Below are 17,425 nucleotides of genomic sequence, written 5' to 3' on the forward strand. Positions count from 1 at the left end.
ATGCTTGACCTCATGCAAGAGTTGCACGAAAAACAGAAAAGGAAGAGAAGGGAAAGAAATTGAAGTAGAGGGAAGAAAAAGAGAAGGAAAAGAGAGGGAAAAGGGAACAAAAAGGGGGAGAGGAAGAAAAGGAGGAAAGGAGAAAGGAAAGGAAGAAAGGGAAAGCTGGTAGCAGCAGGATTTGTTTAGGGATAGCTATTTTCCCTGAAATACTAAATAACCCCTGAATATCCACTTGAAGAAACTTCTCTGTGTTGAGAATGCAAACAGAATTCTTTACAGAAGAAATGTTGCTTTACTTCATTAAACAAGATTTCATGTTTTTTTTTATCGTAATACTTAAGTTGGAAAATATGAGCTGAATTCTTGCAAACAATTGCAATAGTAGGATAAGGGAACTTACGAAGCAAATATATCATTTACATTATTAAACACTGTCAAGCAGCAAAAAGCACTTGGGTAACTGTATCTGAAGAGAACTAAGTTCAAATCCTGTCTACCTGACATGCATTTCAAGAGACTTAGGAAGTGCCGTATCATATTACCAAATAAGAACTAAAGCTAAAATATCAATAATGTCATTCTGAAATTTATATAAGCCATGTTATTTGGAGTACTTGGTAATCTCTAAAGCCAATTCTGTAAAATTCATATATCCAAGCTAGTCAGAGTTTAAGGCCAGCACCTGCTAGTTTCTAATGAATTCTGCCTAAAACTACTGTCAAAAGAAGCAAGTAGTGTTATGGAATTAGTTTAAAAAACATTTCCAAACTCCACAGAATTGAATGTCACAACTGTTCTAATCACCACTTTTGACCACTATTTTTAGAAATTAAGTTTAAAAAGACATTGTTACTTGCAATTAAACCATTCACATGTGCCTCAAAAACTTTAATGCTTGAGTAAAACAAAAGAAAATTGGGGGAAATTGCAGAAAAATGCCATTACCTGAAAAAAGTTAATGTCTTCTGAATCTTATTTTCAAAGCTGCATCCATGTTACTGGCAGTATCTTCAAGTCATTCACCCACGTCTAGAAAATAAGACATTTAAAATAAGATTTTAAGTAGATCAAGTTGCTTTGCATCTTTTTTTGGTTGGATATTTTTGTCACCCAGTTTTTAGTTTGTAAATTTACAATGAAAGTGAACCACAGGAACAACAAATTTTTTAAAAGGCACATTAAAAACTTGAAATAAAACTACTTCCGGAAAAATATTGGGAAGTATCCCGTCCACTTCATTTCTAGAACTGCCTGTAATAAAATGGTTCCACGCACTGGTATCTTTCACATTTTCCCTGGCCTCTGACGGGCCTGGAGAAAGTTTCTTACCAGAAAAGAAACACCACCACCAACAAAGAGGAATATGTAGTCTCATAATACTCCCAAATTTCAACACTTTATACCAAACTACTCACTTTCTAAACATGAATCCAAGATAGGCCATCAGCAATTAAGAACGGTTGGATCGGGGAGTGAGGTACTGATCACCCAGCCTGACACTTGGTCTTTGGCCCACAGCCCTAAGTTTCTGACTGGAAGGATTCCGGATGGGGCTTCTGATCAGGCTGTGATCCAGGAGGAGCCCGTATGGGATCATCCGACCCTGGCCATTCCAGAGTCTGCCCCCTTCTACCACCCGGAGCTCCTGGCTCCTTTCCCTGGCTGTGTTTTAAACTGGGCTTTGCTTTCCCTGCCTTGACCCCTCTCACAAACAGAAAGCAAACGCACTGGAGGGTGGCAGAAAAGCCAATAACCTACTTTTGTAACCTGGCGATGTTCATGAACACCAAATCCATGTGATGTCAGCGGAACAACACCAACAAGAGAGGTATTCTGCCCTCTGTTCTTTTTTGTAAGGACGGACATCCTGCACCAAACCTCACTGGACCTCCTTTGTCCTGAAGAGATGGGACAATCCGACTGGATGATTGTGGATGAAGGGAGGAGTGGGGAGTAAAAGGAAAAGTCCAAAGAAGGAAAGAGAGGAAGACTGAAGAAAGACAGAGGAAGAAGAAAGAAACAAGAGAAACAGCCCAAACAGAAAAGACAAAGGAGGGAGGGAGGGAGGGAGGAGGAGGAGGAGGAGGAGGAAGAGGAGGGGGAGAGGAGAAGGAAGGAAGGAAGGAAGGAAGGAAGGAAGGAAGGAAGGAAGGAAGGAAGGAGGGAAGGAAGGAGGGAAGGGAAGGGAAGGGAAGGGAAGGGAAGGGAAGGGAAGGGAAGGGAAGGGAAGGGAAGGAGAGAGGGAGGAAGCTTGCCTTGCTTAAATCTGTTGATGTTCTCTCAGACACCTGCCATCATAAAGTTTTCGATTCTTCTCATCCATGGTTTTTCAATTTTCCCGAAGCCTTTTCTCCCACCCTCTGCTTTTTGCTAAAAATTCCAACTGCCTCAACCCGAGCGGCACGCCTAAGGATTGCCAGTCCCCTGGTCGTTTGCTGCGTCCGGAATCCCGCGCTCTCGTTACCTAAGGACTGACTCAGGAGTCCAGGCCGCCCTGCAGGAGTGTCTCTCGGGGAAGGCGTACCGCTCAGGAGAGAAGCGAGCTACGGTAGTTGAAATACCACTTTGCCCAGCAACTTGATTGGAAGGGAGAATGGGAGTGAGGGACTGGGCTGTCATCTTTCCATCCTAGATTCCTTGCATTCAAAAGATACTTCCATTAAAAAATGGCAAGGGAACGCATGTGTCTTTTGATTGAAGAACAAAAACACGGAAAATGTCTTGGACAGAAAAAAAATAAGATTCCATGACCAAAAAAAAGAAGACACCCTGAGGTTGGGTCTTGGATTTATAGATCCATATTTGTACCTAAAAATATCTAACCCTACTTAATATGTATACTTGCAGGGGATGTATAACAGACTCAACAATTTAAGAATGAGAAATGAGAGGCAAATTTGCCTTGGACCCACCCGACGAAACAAAGGAGAAAGACGGCCAGTCACAAGTGGTTTCCGGTCCAGCTGGCCAAAGGAGTCCATTTTCACTTTGGAAAGAAACGAGTTTGCTCACGACGGCAATTTCTCCTCCTTTCACAAATGCAACGGGGCCAGGCGATCAGACTACAACTTCCCCTCTAGCTCCACTGTTAATAATGCAGGGGGAAGCATGATAACAATAACGCTCCGATTCTGACCTAGAAACATGTGACGTATATGTTAAAACGTCCGATATCCGTCATCTCTTTAACATAAAGGGAAGCGTAGGCTACAGGAACCGTCTCTGTGGGCTTGAGCACTTGCTCTTCCGTGCAGAGCTACAGTTTGCTCTCGAGAAAGCAGACCACGATTAGATTAGGAAGTAGAGGTGCAAGAACACAGGAAATCGGGCTGGGGATATGGCCTAGTGGCAAGAGTGCTTGCCTCGTATACATGAGGCCCTGGGTTCGATTCCCCAGCACCACATATACAGAAAACGGCCAGAAGTGGCGCTGTGGCTCAAGTGGAAGCCAGGGACAGTGCTCAGGCCCTGAGTCCAAGGCCCAGGACTGGCCAAAAAAAAAAAAAAAAGAACACAGGAAATCCCCTGAACTCTGCAAAGAAGGAAACGTGCAACATGGAAAGTGTCAGACGTTTCTTTAGGGTTCTATGTAACCATGGATTCTTGCTCTAAGAAAGGTCTAGAAGAGCCTAGAACCTACACATGAAACTTAGAAAAAGAAGCACTCATCCAACCCAAGAAACGATACTGTTTCTGAAGCAGAAAGCCCTCCGCTGACTCCAGGGCCGAGAGCACCCAGAGGGACCGGCACAAAGCTGTCTCTCCGCAGTTCCTCAGGTCAGCTTCGCCCAACTCAGGCCTGCTGGGGCCTTCCCATCCACTCATTTCTCTCCTTTTTTTTTTTTTTTTGAACAACAAAGGATCAAATAGAATACAACTTGGCATCGTCTCCTCCAAACTGAAGTTCAGAAAGAAAAGAAGTACTAGCCTTTATTAGTTTCTCTCTCTCTCTCGCTCTCCCTCTCTCTCCCTCTCCCTTTCTCTATTTCTCTTCCTCTCTGTCTCTGTCAATCTCTGTCTCTCTCTCATGCACACACACACACACACACACACACACACACACACACACACACTTCCGCTTAGTACAGTTTGGTGCCTGCTTAACAACAGCAGCACGACAAGCAACATCTGTTTGAAGAACAGCCAGAATCCAACCTTGGCGCTTTTTGGCTAGGTTTCCCTTTTTTCCCCCTTGACTCTGGACAGGGCGGGGGGTAGAGAAACATGAAGAGCCCCGCTCAGCCAGGGCTCCGTGGCAGCAACACAAGCAGCACTGCTACTCCCCAAAGGCGGCACAAGTCAGAGCAGTGTGAGGCAAAACCACTGAAGGATTCGGGGTTGGGGTCCAGTCACATGAAACCCAACATACCAACCCCCTCCTAGTCAGTTGCTGTCACACAGCTACGGGCTGGACTTCAGGCCAGAATCCCTGGGCCTTGGGTGTTGGGGGAGGGAAGGCTGAGGAGGGAGAAGAAGGGAATAAAGCAAAGCAGAGAGCGAAGAGAGCCAAGAGGAGGAGAGTTCTGCTGCCATTTCCCCCTTCTTTGTACAAGCAGGCATGTTTGCACATGTGCCCATGCAGGAGCACACACTAGGAAATCCACATGACCGTGTCATGGGCAGTGGGCTCTGACACACGCGCGTGCGTGTGTGCGCGCACACACACACACACACACACACACACACACACACACACACACGCCCTCCATGGAGATGTGGCTTTCTGGAAAGCTCCCAGCCATCACAAAGCAAAGGATCCCAGCTCCCTCTGAGGGGGGCAGGGGAGAGAAGCCCGTGCCAGAGAAATCCACATTCATCAACGCAACAATTTAATCCTAGCAGAAGGGTTGTAGGGACGGCTAGAGGCTCGACTCCCAGTTCTCTCAGGATCTGGAAGAAACTCACACACGAAGGGAAAAATAAATTCAGACAAGTTGCTAGGGAGACTTGTGTAAACGCCAAGCACAGACATCTTTTCTTGGCCTTTCCCCCGGGCTCCATCTTGCATGCCGAGCACGCAGCGCTGCGGTAGGCAGGAGGCCTTGTTCCAGCCTCCTGCATTAATCTTCGCCTTCGCCGTGCAGACTGGCAAGGCATGCTGGGTGTAGATCTCATCATCCTTCAAACTTCAGCTAAAAGGGTGTGCGTGTGTGTGTGTGTGTGTGTGTGTGTGTGTGAAAGAGAGAGAGGAAGAGAGAGAGAGAGGAGGAGGAGGCGGGGAATGAGGGATTGCTTGTGGGGCGAATCAGAATGTTCTTCTGGAATTTTTAAAACACAGGTATAGAACAAAGGATATTTACAGTGCCTGTTTGGGAAGCAAGTGTGCAGAAGAGTCCATAAAGCACCCAGCTCTGGAAATTCCCCTCGCCTGTGCATTCTGTCCGTTCTTTGTGTCCACAGACGTTGCTCCTCTCTCTCACCACCGCCACCCCCAGCAACAGATCAGACTAAAATCCTGCCCCATGACAGATGTAAGCAGAGCCCGAATTGCTGCAGACCGCCTAACAGGGAGCCAGGTTTCTGCAGAAAAGAAGGCATTCCACCAAGCGGAAACCAGCTTCTCTACCCCGCCCTGGGGTTTGTTCTAGACAGACCAGCTCTTTGAAAACAAACTGGGACAATTCTCAACCACCCAACTCAAGCCTGTTAGGATTCTAAGCCCCGCAGCTCCTCAGAGGAGAAATTCCAGCCCAGTCGCCATTCTCTGAAGCAGAGAACTTCTCCCAGAGCGACGCATCCTCCGTAGCAGCCCATAGATGTCCACATTTGATTTAGGGGAAATTAACATTTTCTTTCAGGACAGTGATGTTTGCACTGTAGAAGCTAATATTCCCTAATAGTTCCCTTTTTTGGCTTCCCATATTCGAGTTTCAGGACAGAGAAAAGGGAGAGCAAAAAAAAAAAATAGTAATTCAAATCATTTCTTTGAGGTGCAGAGGAAAACTATGTGTCCCAAGATGTGGTCTGTATAGATATGTATGTTTTATGTGTGTGCATGTGTGTGGGTGTGTGTTCATGTACACATATGCACTCTCGCGTGCCCTGTCAGGGCGTACACACGTACACATGGGTATGATCTGTGCATGAGTGGTTTTTGCATGCATATAGTTTTATGCATTTGTGCATATGTTCAGTGTGTGTGTGTGTGTGTGTGTGTGTGTGTGTGTGTGTGTGATTCTCTGCCTTGCCATGGTAGTAGAACCAGTAAGACACACCCCGAGACAGCTGGGAGGTGAACACCCGCTCGGTCCTTTCCCAAATCCGGGAAGTCCTCAACACTGCTTCGCACCGCCATAACAGAACAGCGCCATGCAGGGTGGCGGACTCCCCGCGTGGACCGAGTCACTGCGCTCCGAGGCCGGGCGGTGGGTGACAAGGTGTCTGCGCTCGGTGCGCGGAGCTGCTGTGTGTCATCAGGCTCCAAGAAATCTCCGCAGCTTCCCTCTCCTCACCCTGCCAAACTTTATCTCATTTTCACACCTCAAGGCTGAAGCAAGCTGGCTGCCTCCATTGAAATGAGGCGGCCAGGCAACTTGTCAGCGAGCAAGACAGAGAGCGAGCTCCTTCCACGTGTAGAGAAAGAGACTCCTGCAAACCGCCGCCTCGCCATTGTTCCCACGGGGGACTGGGACACGGGCGCTCGAGTTTGGGGAAGGGCAGATCCTTGCGGTCTTCACACCCCCTGGGCCTTATGAAACCTATCTCTCCATGTCTCCTGGCGCTCAGCCATGGCGATGCCATCCAAGTGAACGATAAACCTGGCAGAAGGGAGCTGGGCGGGCCACCCCAGCCGGGGGTGGGGGGGAGGGGGCCTGGGTGGCCTGCAGGCAGGGGAGGAACACCCGCATTTCTCCTGCGTGACAGGAACTCCAGGGCGTCCTGACTAGGTGCTGGTGTCGCTCTTTTCCTCTCTTTGGGGCTGGGAGCGTGGTTTCACATTCATAGGAAGAGGTTGCATGTCAAGCAAAGGAAGAATTCATTTACGAGACTCCTGCAGTGAAATCCCCTCTGGATTGCCCTGAAACAGGTTCCTGTACGGTTTGCCTATTCCTTCCTTGAATTCCACGAAGGCAGAACACGCACGCAGCGCCTCTCACGACGCCGTGGCCTGTCCTCCCGCCAACCTGGCCGGTTCCTTGTGGAAAAAGCAAAGGTCATTGTGAATAATCAACACAGCCGTGCTCGCCTGCAAGGGACCCGCCATGTTTACGTACAGAGTGAATTCGGATTAAAAAAAAAAAAGGAATCTTAAAAATTATCTTAAACATTTTATCTGAAAGAAGATTGTCGTTGTCCACCTCATAGTGGGAAATCCTGAAGGAAACCTGTTCTTCTAGATTAAAAAAAAAAGAAAAGGTCATATTAACCAAGATAAACGCAGCCAAAAATAGATGTTAAAGAATAAAGCAACCCAGCCTATGCTGTGCAGATGGGTGCAGGGAAACAGACTTCAGGGTTTGCCTGCAAAATCCTTCACCTCTTGCCTGAGGTCAAAGGCCATATGGCTTCCACATTTTACAGGCCGATCTTTCTCGACTCCACCCTAAAATCCAACCTTAGGCTGTGTATACGGGGTAAAGAACAGAATGCTCTGCGTCTCCATCTTGTGTGAGCCAGTGCTTCAGGTTGCAGAATGCTCCACAGGCCGTTCAGCAATTGTCTCCCCCATCTGGTTAGTATTAGTCCTAGCATAGAGAGCTGACATAGAGGTAAGTCAGGCGTCTTCGACAGCAGCAGTAGCACTCAGATCTCCACCCCCTTGGCAGTGGCTGGAGGAACCTGGAAGCGCCTACCTGTCACTCTGCTTCCCAGTCAGCTAGCCCTGTTACACTGCATGCAGTCCCAGGAAACGGACCACACCAGCCACCTTGACTCCAGTGGCCGCCATCTTGGGTAGACTGAGCAACCAAATGCGAACACTGGGGATTGGCAGCAGAGATCAATTAGGGTAGAAAGTGGACCCTGACTGTGGATTCTAGTCAAGCCAACCCAATCGTCTATTCCTGTCATTCTGACGATGAGGAACACAAATACAGATCACAAGCTCCTTACTGTACAAAATAATCTTGTCCATCTAAGGACAGAGGAAAACTCCATTGAGCCATTACTTGAATTAATAGTTGATGCTGGCTGAGTTTCTAATCGTTTCCACTCCGTAGACAGAACTGGGGGCAAATTCAAGATCAGGAAAAAAGGACATCAAGTTTCCAAGTGTCCTGCGAACATCATTTCTTGTTTTCGATATGGTCAAATGGTTATTGCCTCAAGGGGCCTTCAGATGGTTAAGATGCTGTTCTGGGGCAGAATTAATCCCTAATAAAAACTCATATCTGTATTTCCCTCACACAGAAATGATTTACTTCTAACATTTAATATGGGCCAGACATCACCCCATGGATGGTTCATCTCTCCCATTTCTTACGGTGTGGTATTTTGGGGTGGAAGACAAGAATGGGTGGGGTATGTGGAAAGTTGAGTCTTGAGTCTCATCTCAATGATTTACAAGCAGAAAAGACTGGGAAAGCGACAGACTCCTGATGCCCACAACAACTTCCTTCCTTGTGCCATGAAGACCTCCGGTGTCGCCTTTTTAAGAAAAATGCTGAACAATTAAGCCACTTATGCCAACTCATGGAGGTTGGTAGCAGCTAGCTGGAATATAAACAAAGGATTCTGAAGCGAGCCTCACCCTCAGTTGAAAGGAGTGTACGGACACTTGGTGAATCATTCCTGCTTCAGAGGAAGAAGGTCGACAATGACAGGGATTAATGCTATTTGCCATTCCTGACGGACCGTGAGCTTTTGCTATCACTTTCTCACGAGAGTGGGGAGAAGCCAGTCAGCAGCTTCTAACGTGACACATTGTTGGCACATGAAAATATTCATTTTTATTGTTACTATTTGTTGTTACTATTGACATCCCTGGACACCCTGGCTAATAAAAAGAATCCAGGTTGATTTTTGCCTTGCATGAACTTGTTATTCTCCCTTTTTTCCCTTTCTTTTCTTTATATTGGGGAAAGGGAAGGAAGTCTAGCCAAGAAATTCCCAGCCCCCGCTCCCCATCTGAGAGATGCCTGCCAACGACAGCCCCGCCGCCGTTAGAGACAAACCTCTGTGCAGTCAGAACCCCCAAATCCATTCATCCCAGCTCAGAGTCTCTTCAAAGATCACAGAAGAAAACGTCATCGGGGACCAGGGCCTTCTTCCCAATGGCGAGGCACCGGGAGCAGATGGCATGACGGCGTCGCCTGGGGAGCCCGGACGGGTGCTGGCTGGCGCTGGCGAGGCGGGGGGCAGGCAGGGACAGGACACCCGAAGGAAGTATGGATGCTTTCCATCCTGCAGTCCTGGTCCAGCCAGACACCTCCCGCCTGGAGCACACACAGCCATGGCTGGAGGAGGGGCAGGGGGCAGACTTGCCCTGTCCTCAGGACGCCGGGCAGAGATGGATGGGCAATCTCGCCATCAATTCATAGGTTCATCACGGACCTGCGGCCCACGAGGAAGGAAAGCCTCTGTTGGTGGCCCGATTCCCTTTCCTGACTCAGAACCCTAGCAGGACCATCAGAGACTCGTTTGCGCCCACTGAAGAGCAAACTACATGTCTCCGATACACGCCAACAACAGGCTGTGAAATCCCCCTCCGAGAGTCTCCGTGGGGAAGAAGAGCCCAGCGTCAGAGAGGCCGAGTCCCGCCTTGTTCACATTCCAGCCCACCCTTGGTCCAGCGCAGTTGGTTTCCAGTGAGCTGCATGCACAGAGCCCCGGATGAAGATGGAGTCACTGACGAGGTTTCCCTGGGGGCCTCGAGCCCTGTGCAGAAGGGGCGAACAACCACAGCAGACAGTACCTCTGCCCCCGAGGAAGCCATTTGCAAGGATACTCAGAAGCTTGACCAGCAAGGGCGAGGCTGGTCGGAGATGAGAAATAAAATACAACGAACTCTCTGCCTGGAACGCGTTCACAGAAGACCCCTTGCATTTGAGACGTGGCGTGCAGGGCTCTGCGGGACCCCCAAAGCCTTCCCCTCTGCACACCTGGGAGCCCCTTCAGTGGCCCCTGAGCCCCGCTCGCCCGGGGCCACGGTGTGGAACAGCCACTGCATTGAAGATGGCGCCCATCCCCACTTCTTGTTCTGAACTTCCTCTTCAGGGAGGAACAAGAACACGTGGGCTATGAGGTCCACGGTCCCTCCAGACCTCAGTGAACCCCCACTGTCCACCCCCACGTACGCAGCCACGCCTCTCCAGCAACTGCTCCGTGGACTCACGTGGGAGCCTTAAGGGTGTTCCTAGACGGCTGTGCAAACCCAGGCCTGGATTTTCTTCTTCGCTGTTCAGGGCCTCTCTGGACCTGGAAGGACACAGGCCTCACCAAAGCCTCGCTGAGCTAGCACGCGAGCCCTGAGAAAGAGGCACGGCTCTCACTGGCTTCCTGCCACACGGCCCACGGGCCGCGCTGCTGCAGCAGAGGGGTTCCCGTCGAACCCTCTTAGCCGAGGGCGCGGGAAGGCACCCGCTCTGTGTCTCAATGCCCTTCCTTTGCCTTTCCACCCCGCCTCTGCCTCTGCCAGATTCCCACTCCCCTGCACACACCCCTCCCAAATGCGTTGTGCCAGACGGGCTCTTAATCATAGCCATCAGCTGGGAAATTAAATGTTAGCCACTCCAGCTAGTTTCCCGAATTTCCCCTCTTGCGATTAGCGCCTGAGCCCTCGCCCCGTCTTCTTTGGGGCGACTCGGGCTGCGTTTTGAAGAAGGGCCAGTGCCAGGGATCCGGGATGCGCTTTCGTCCTTCACGCGTGTTTGTGTTTCCTTCCCAGAAAATGGCTGCAGCTCAGTTCGGGTTTGTTTCCCTCCTAAGGCCTGCTATTAATACCTCCTATTTACAGAACACACACCTCGGAGGAGCTCAAAACATTTACAGAAATTAACCGAGCCTTGCCACTTCCTGTCAGAGTGGGCAGACACCAGCCATTCCCTGCCTGGTTCAAGAGGAAGAAACCGAGCCATTAAGCAAATTTCTTTGCTTGTCACCCAGGCAGGACCCCGTCACCCACTCGCTTCTAGGGCTTTGCTTAAGCTGCCAAATGAGGTGGAGATTTATGTATACTGTGCTCACTAGCTTGTTCCTCTAGTATTTTACACACACACACATACACGAGTGAAAGTTCTCATGTGTAAACATCACAGATCTCCCTTCGTGTATGCATTTCCTCTACTACGTGATCAGCAAGTGTGATTGGCTGAATTGCATTCAACCAATGCCTCTTTCCGGTGCTGTTTTCTCCTTTTTTCCCCCAGATGGTTTGTCAATTCTGCTCAATTGTCACTTCCTGGCCGGGGGGGGGGGGTGGGTGGTCTGAGGTCCCGTAGGGATCCAGTCTGGCTGGGGTGATTCTGGCTCCACCCCACCTGGCACACACCCTGTAGCAATGATTACAGGTTGCATAGTGAAGAGGAAAGAGCTTGGTTGCTTTGGGGAGCCCATGGCGGGTCTGCTTCCTCCCTTGGAAGACCTTGGATGAGGCAATTCGCTTTCCTCTCTCTCTTCCTCTGGAAAATCAATAGGACAATGGCTTTGGAATTTATTAGAGCAGTATTTCACACAGAAGACAATAGAAACAACTTCTCAGTCATTGCATGACATCAGGCAAATGCATGCTGGTACTTGTCATGCCCAACTCCACCCCATCTGTACCGGGCAGTCCAGGTGTGCTTCTGGAATAGGATTCTGCAGTCATGAGAAACTTCCAGATTATGTCCTTCTTCTGCAGGACTTAGGGAATGAGACAAGCCAACGAAAGGAAGGATATGAATTATGCAGCAATCAAGCGCTGGCGGATCACAGTTACTACTGTTGCTGTTGCATGACTTCCTTAAGTATGCCGTGCCTTAATCTTTGTATCCGTAGTTCCAATCACTGGATGGGTTGATGGATGGACAGGTGGAAAGAATATTACTCAATGAATGACCTAATCGAGAATTAGTTGTTGAGTCAGGAAACAAGAGGCCCAAAGTGAATCACAGAGCCTTGTGTACTGTGTGGAGGGGTTGGGTGTAGGGAGGCAGCAGCGTCCTTTGGGAAGAAACTAGACTGGAGGGTAGAAGGGGCAGAGGCCAGATTCGAGATGAGTGTTTCAGAAAGCAGCCTCGGCACCAACCCTTGCCAGATCTCCCTCCTTGTCCTGAGGATTTCTGGGACTTGCCCAGATCCTCACCAAAGTCTTTGGAACTGGGTGTGATCCAGGGATATGGCTGCTCATAATTTCTCCTTTCCTTTCAGCTCTCCTGAAGAGCAGGTAATGATTAAGAATTCTGATACCATGATGTTTCAATAGATGCATTACTGTGAAATAATCTATGTAATAAAGCAGATTTATGTATTCACTATCTTAGCTTCCATCTTCCTTCCTTTCTTTTCTTCTTCCTTTCTCCTTTCTTTCCTTTCTTCCTTCTTCTCTCTCTTCCCCTCTCTCCCACTTTCCTTCCCCCTTTGCTCCTGTGGTAGGGTGAGAATTCTCAAAGTCTACCCTCTTAAAAAATCAGAGAAAAGATAAATAGATGGCTTGGAAGACTTGAAACTGTTAAAATACCCATACTGTCCTAAATAGATTCTGTGAAATATCTATCAAACTCCCAATGCCATTCTTCACAGAAAAGAAAAAAATAACCCTCCAAAACAATTTGAGCAAAATGAGTGTCAGAGACCTTACATTTTCTGATTTTGAAGTAAACTACAAAACTACAGTAATCAAACAAGTACAGTACTGTCATAAACTGTATAGCTATATACAGCAAGAGAACAGCCTAGAAAGCCTCCAAATCCATGCCTTATAGTCACTTGATATTCCACAACTGTGGCAAGAACATATCGTAGGGGAAAGCACGTTAGAAAAACTGCATATCTACGTGCAGGAGAATTAAATTGGACTTTCATCCCCAACTGTTCACACACACACACACACACACACACACACACACACACCCCTACCTCAAAACAGCAAAGACTTAAATGCAATGCCTGAAACTATGAAAGTGCTAGAAGAAAACATTTAAGAAAAGCTTCTTGATATTGATCTTAGCAACACTTTTTAGAAATGGATCCTGAACAAATACACAGCAAAGGGGAAACTGAAAAATGGGATTGTGTCGATCTAAACACTCAAAGGCAGAGGAAGACGATGTACAGAAGGGTAGGGGAAAAAATTCCAAACCACAGCTCTGACAGGGGTTGCCCCCTTTATACCCATGGAAGAAAGTTTTCGCATTGCTGGCTTCGGTCTGGTATTGACTTCCTGTTTAGCTTTGTTCAAATCATGACCTTTCCAGAATTTTGTCCCCTCACTGCAGTATAGGGGCTAGATCTCCGGTGTTCCTTTAAGTTGTAAGAGTCCATAGCCATGGCGAATCCAGTTCCCAGACTCCAGGTCAGCCTGCACAGACACCAGGTACGGTGGCCACCTGAGCCGTGAGAGCTGGTGCTCTCCTTTGATCACTGCCCATCGCTCGCCAGACTTTCAAAGGTGCCCTTGCTCCTTTCTTCCTTGACAACTGAGATCAAGTAGCAATGGCACTCCCTAAGCACTGGTTCTAAATGACTGAAACATACTATTTTTTATTTTAATACATTTATACTATAATTATAATGACTATATTAACATAATAACTCTAACAAAGAGTCCAGTAAAATACATTCTCTTTTACACACACACACACATTTAAAAGGAAAGGTGGTGTAAGGACTTTGAAATAGATACTGCAAACAATGTTAGACTAAGATGATCAAAGAATGGCAATAAAATATTGCTCCAGAGCCTTGGGTATGAATGGGATAAAAGAATTCATGCAGTTGTTTTTATGGCACTAACAGCCAAGTGCACAGATGGCTGAGTTGAAGAGGGGCTCCCTAGCATATTTTAAGTGCAGCAGGACAAAAAAATAAAAGACAAGTGACAGCATCCTCTAATAAATTCCAAAGGTCTTAGGAAGGCAAAATCTAGAACAGATTAACCCTTCCTCTAATGATCAGGTAGAAGAGAATTTCTCTTTTTTTCTGTTAAAAATTTTTATCTTTCAGTAGTTCTACAAAGAGGCTTCGATTCCACATAGCAATTCATGAGTACAATGCATCCATCCCCCCTTCCATCTTTCTCCCCCCACCCCCATCTAGCCCGACAGCACCAATCCCTTCCAGTTATCTGGTTCTATTTCCTATACGTATTAGAACTTCTTGGAGTCGTGAATAAAAGGCTCTAAGTCTTAATAAGGATGCTCTCTAAAAGAGATTTCTACTGAAGTATTTTGGAACCAACAAATCTGGTTTGTCTTCTCCGCCCAATTGATGAAGTGCATGGTTTGGGGTGGCTTTCTTAGTCACTCAGAGGTCTGATTTTCTTGCCTATAAAGTTGGAATGTTCCTGAAGACCGACTCACGGGCTGTTGAGAACAGGAAATGCTTCATGGAGCGTGCCTAGCTTTCTGCCAGAGGCACTGGGAGCACCAGATTGATAGAGAAGGAATGTCTTCCTTTTATAATGGGGTAGCAGGTGCCTGTCCTTTGAGCCCTGTTTAGCCTTCCTTGTGAGCCTGGTAAGAGACAACGGTGACTTAGAATTGCCCCCAGAGAGCCTTGCTTTTGGAAGTCTCCAGCTTCCTGAATTCTAGGTTGTTCTTCTGGGTCCTATATTCTCTTCAGTAATTAAAACCAAACCACAAACATGAGAATTTTGTCAAGCACAGGTGTCTCAAGATTGTCTTGGAATATCAAAAAGACATTTGTACTTCCATGTTTATCGTGGCACAATTCACAATAGCCAAAATATGGAAACAACCCAGATGCCCCTCCACAGACGAATGGATCCAAAAAATATGGTACTTATACACAATGGACTACTACATAGCGATTAGGAATGGTGAAATATTGTTATTCACAGGGAAGTGGTCAGAACTCGAACAAATAATGTTGAGTGAGACAAGCCTAGAACACAGAAAACAAAGGGGCATGATCTCCCTGATATATGACTGTTAACAAAGGGAGAGGGAGAGACAGTAGAGACCAAGTCTGTGAACACTGTATATGTGCTTGATACATTGTATATTGCATATGGGTCTACCTGACCTAGACAAGGGATGGAAAAACAGGTTGTAAGATATCACAAGAAATGTACACACTGCCCTACTATGTAACTGCACCCTCTTTGCACAACACCTTGTAAAAAAATTTATGTTCAATTAATAATAAAAAAAATATATTAAAAAAAAAGATTGTCTTGGAGACACCCTGGAACTGTCCTACCGGAGAAGGCTGGGACTCCTGGGGACGAAAAGGTCGACGGTTTGGCACTAATGAACTCCTGGGCTTGGGAGGCGCAGCGTGGCACACACAGCCACACACAGGCCCACGAAGGAGCCAGCGTCAGGTGCTTCTAGCCATTGGGAAAGCAGAAGCAGACTTCATTTTTAATGGAAAGCTTTGATAGACGCTAGATGGGAGAGATGGAACTGGAAGTCGGGCTCCGGAATGGGATCCAGGCCCTCCCCGAAGCTCGGCCTACCTCTTGCCCTGCAGCTTTCGGCCATGTGAGGGTGCTGGGCTCCAGCCCTCCCCTCACCACCAGACCTGCGGGCACCTTGACCTTGAACCTCCCAGGCTCCAGAACAGCGAGAAATAAACCTCGGTTCCTTATAAACTGTCCACCGTGTGGCATTCTGTGACAGCAGCGACACAGACACAAACATCCGTGCTCAGTCGCCGCGTTCATATCAAACACTTTTCTTGCAAATGTTTCTACAGAGAGAAAGGCAAATTCCTGAAAGTGCAGCTAAGATCTTTGGGCTCCTTGGGCCTAGAGGTTGGAGGCCGACCAGGAGCACTGGGATTCCAGCTCTTTCTTGATGCTCAGGCCTCTCCCCCGCCTCTGCCCTTCCCTTCCTCCCATCGAGGCAGACCCTGGGCCTGCTTTCTCTCTTCCACTTCTCACGTAGTTCTTGCTCACTGGTAAGTGCCAGAGCCCTGGCAGTGTTGGGTGTACAGAAATGCGGGGGAGGGGGGGACATCATTAAATCTATTTTGTCTGAGAGAATCAGGGAAATTTCATACGAGAAATAAAAACCATGTTTCACCCATGCAAGAATGGTTATCCATTTCTACCCTAGGTTTACAACTCTTTCCTTTGGCTGGGACTAAACTACATTATTCTGTGCTTTATGTGCATGTTTGTTTGCTTCTCTAGGAGCTTGGAGGATGAGGAAAATGGCTCTCAGGACAAAGAGCCGCTTGAAGGTTTGCAGCGCGGTGGGTGTGATTCACCACACATGGCTGACAGACCTGGAACCAGGCCGGTACATGCTGCCCCCCCGGGGGAGAAGGGACCCTGTGTCACCCATACAGCACCTACGCCAGTGCCTGGTCCTTTATCGGCTCTCGATGAATATTGACTGAAAGAGGACAGGAGCATTATGAATGAATGATCCTTGGGGGGGGGGGGGGTGGAACCCGAGTGTTTTAATGCAGCCTAGCATACAGCTAAGACAACGCACTTGCCTTGGGTATTCATGCTAGCCTGCAATTCATCCAACGCGTATGGGTTCGAATGCCCGGTGTGCGCCGGCTAGTGCTGGGTGAGTAAGAAAAGGTGTTGGCGTGCACTCCCTCCCACTCTGATGGACCAAGTCGGGAATGCAGGCGAGGGCCAACGGGCAGAGAGGGAGTGCCAGCGGGGACAGACGTATAAAGTGCCCCTGGATGGGGGGGGGGGGGGGGACACCAAAGGATTTCGGCAGCAAGCATCTTGCCGACGGGCTGGGCGCGTTCGTCCCTCTTCAGGTCGATGGTTTCCGGTCGCGGCACATGCTGACATCGCTTACAGCCACCTCTGTAAGGCGAAGCGCTGTGGACACGCATCAACCCGGATCAAGTCCCCGCCGCTGGTGACTCCCGCGCGTGCGCGCCCGCAGCCGGGCTGACCTCGCTGACCTTGGCGCCCACCGCCGGCGCCGAGGGGCCCGAGCGCGGTGAGCCGCGGTCCCCCAGCCCGCACCGCCCCGCGCTCACGCTCCAGGCCATCGTCCGCATCGGGGTGCGAGCTGGGCCGGGGAGGCCGCCGAGAGGAGAGTCTGCAGAGGGGAGGCGTCTGAGACACGAGACGCTGCGCCGCTGAGGAAGCTCAAGCTCACGCGCAATCCCCGCTTACAAGGGAGTCGAGTGTGCTCCACTTGCCACGCGTGGCCCTCGGATCGGACACGAAGCACGACCCCAGCACACTCGGGTAGACTGCTGTCACCCTGCGGCCTGCTCCCCTGCGCAGGCGCACTCTCGGCGGCTGCTGCCCAGGCGCACTCTGTGCAGGCGCACTGCCGGACGCTGCGCAGGCGCACTCTCTGCGCAGGCGAACTCTTGGACACTGCGCAGGCTCACT

The 17,425-nt window shown here is 48.8% G+C and overlaps 1 long non-coding RNA gene across 1 annotated transcript in view; it reads right to left on the bottom strand.

Annotated features, from left to right (window-relative positions):
* Positions 1-878: 878 nt before the first annotated feature.
* The window catches only part of LOC125349669, a 32,826-nt gene continuing 16,279 nt past the window's right edge, over positions 879-17,425 (bottom strand). The window contains exon 3 of the long non-coding RNA XR_007210553.1: positions 879-1,032. This is a non-coding gene — a long non-coding RNA (uncharacterized LOC125349669). The remainder of the gene's footprint in view (positions 1,033-17,425) is intronic.

This window comes from Perognathus longimembris, chromosome 3 (assembly GCF_023159225.1).
Source record: "Perognathus longimembris pacificus isolate PPM17 chromosome 3, ASM2315922v1, whole genome shotgun sequence".
In the NCBI taxonomy this organism is placed as follows: Eukaryota; Metazoa; Chordata; class Mammalia; order Rodentia; family Heteromyidae; genus Perognathus; species Perognathus longimembris.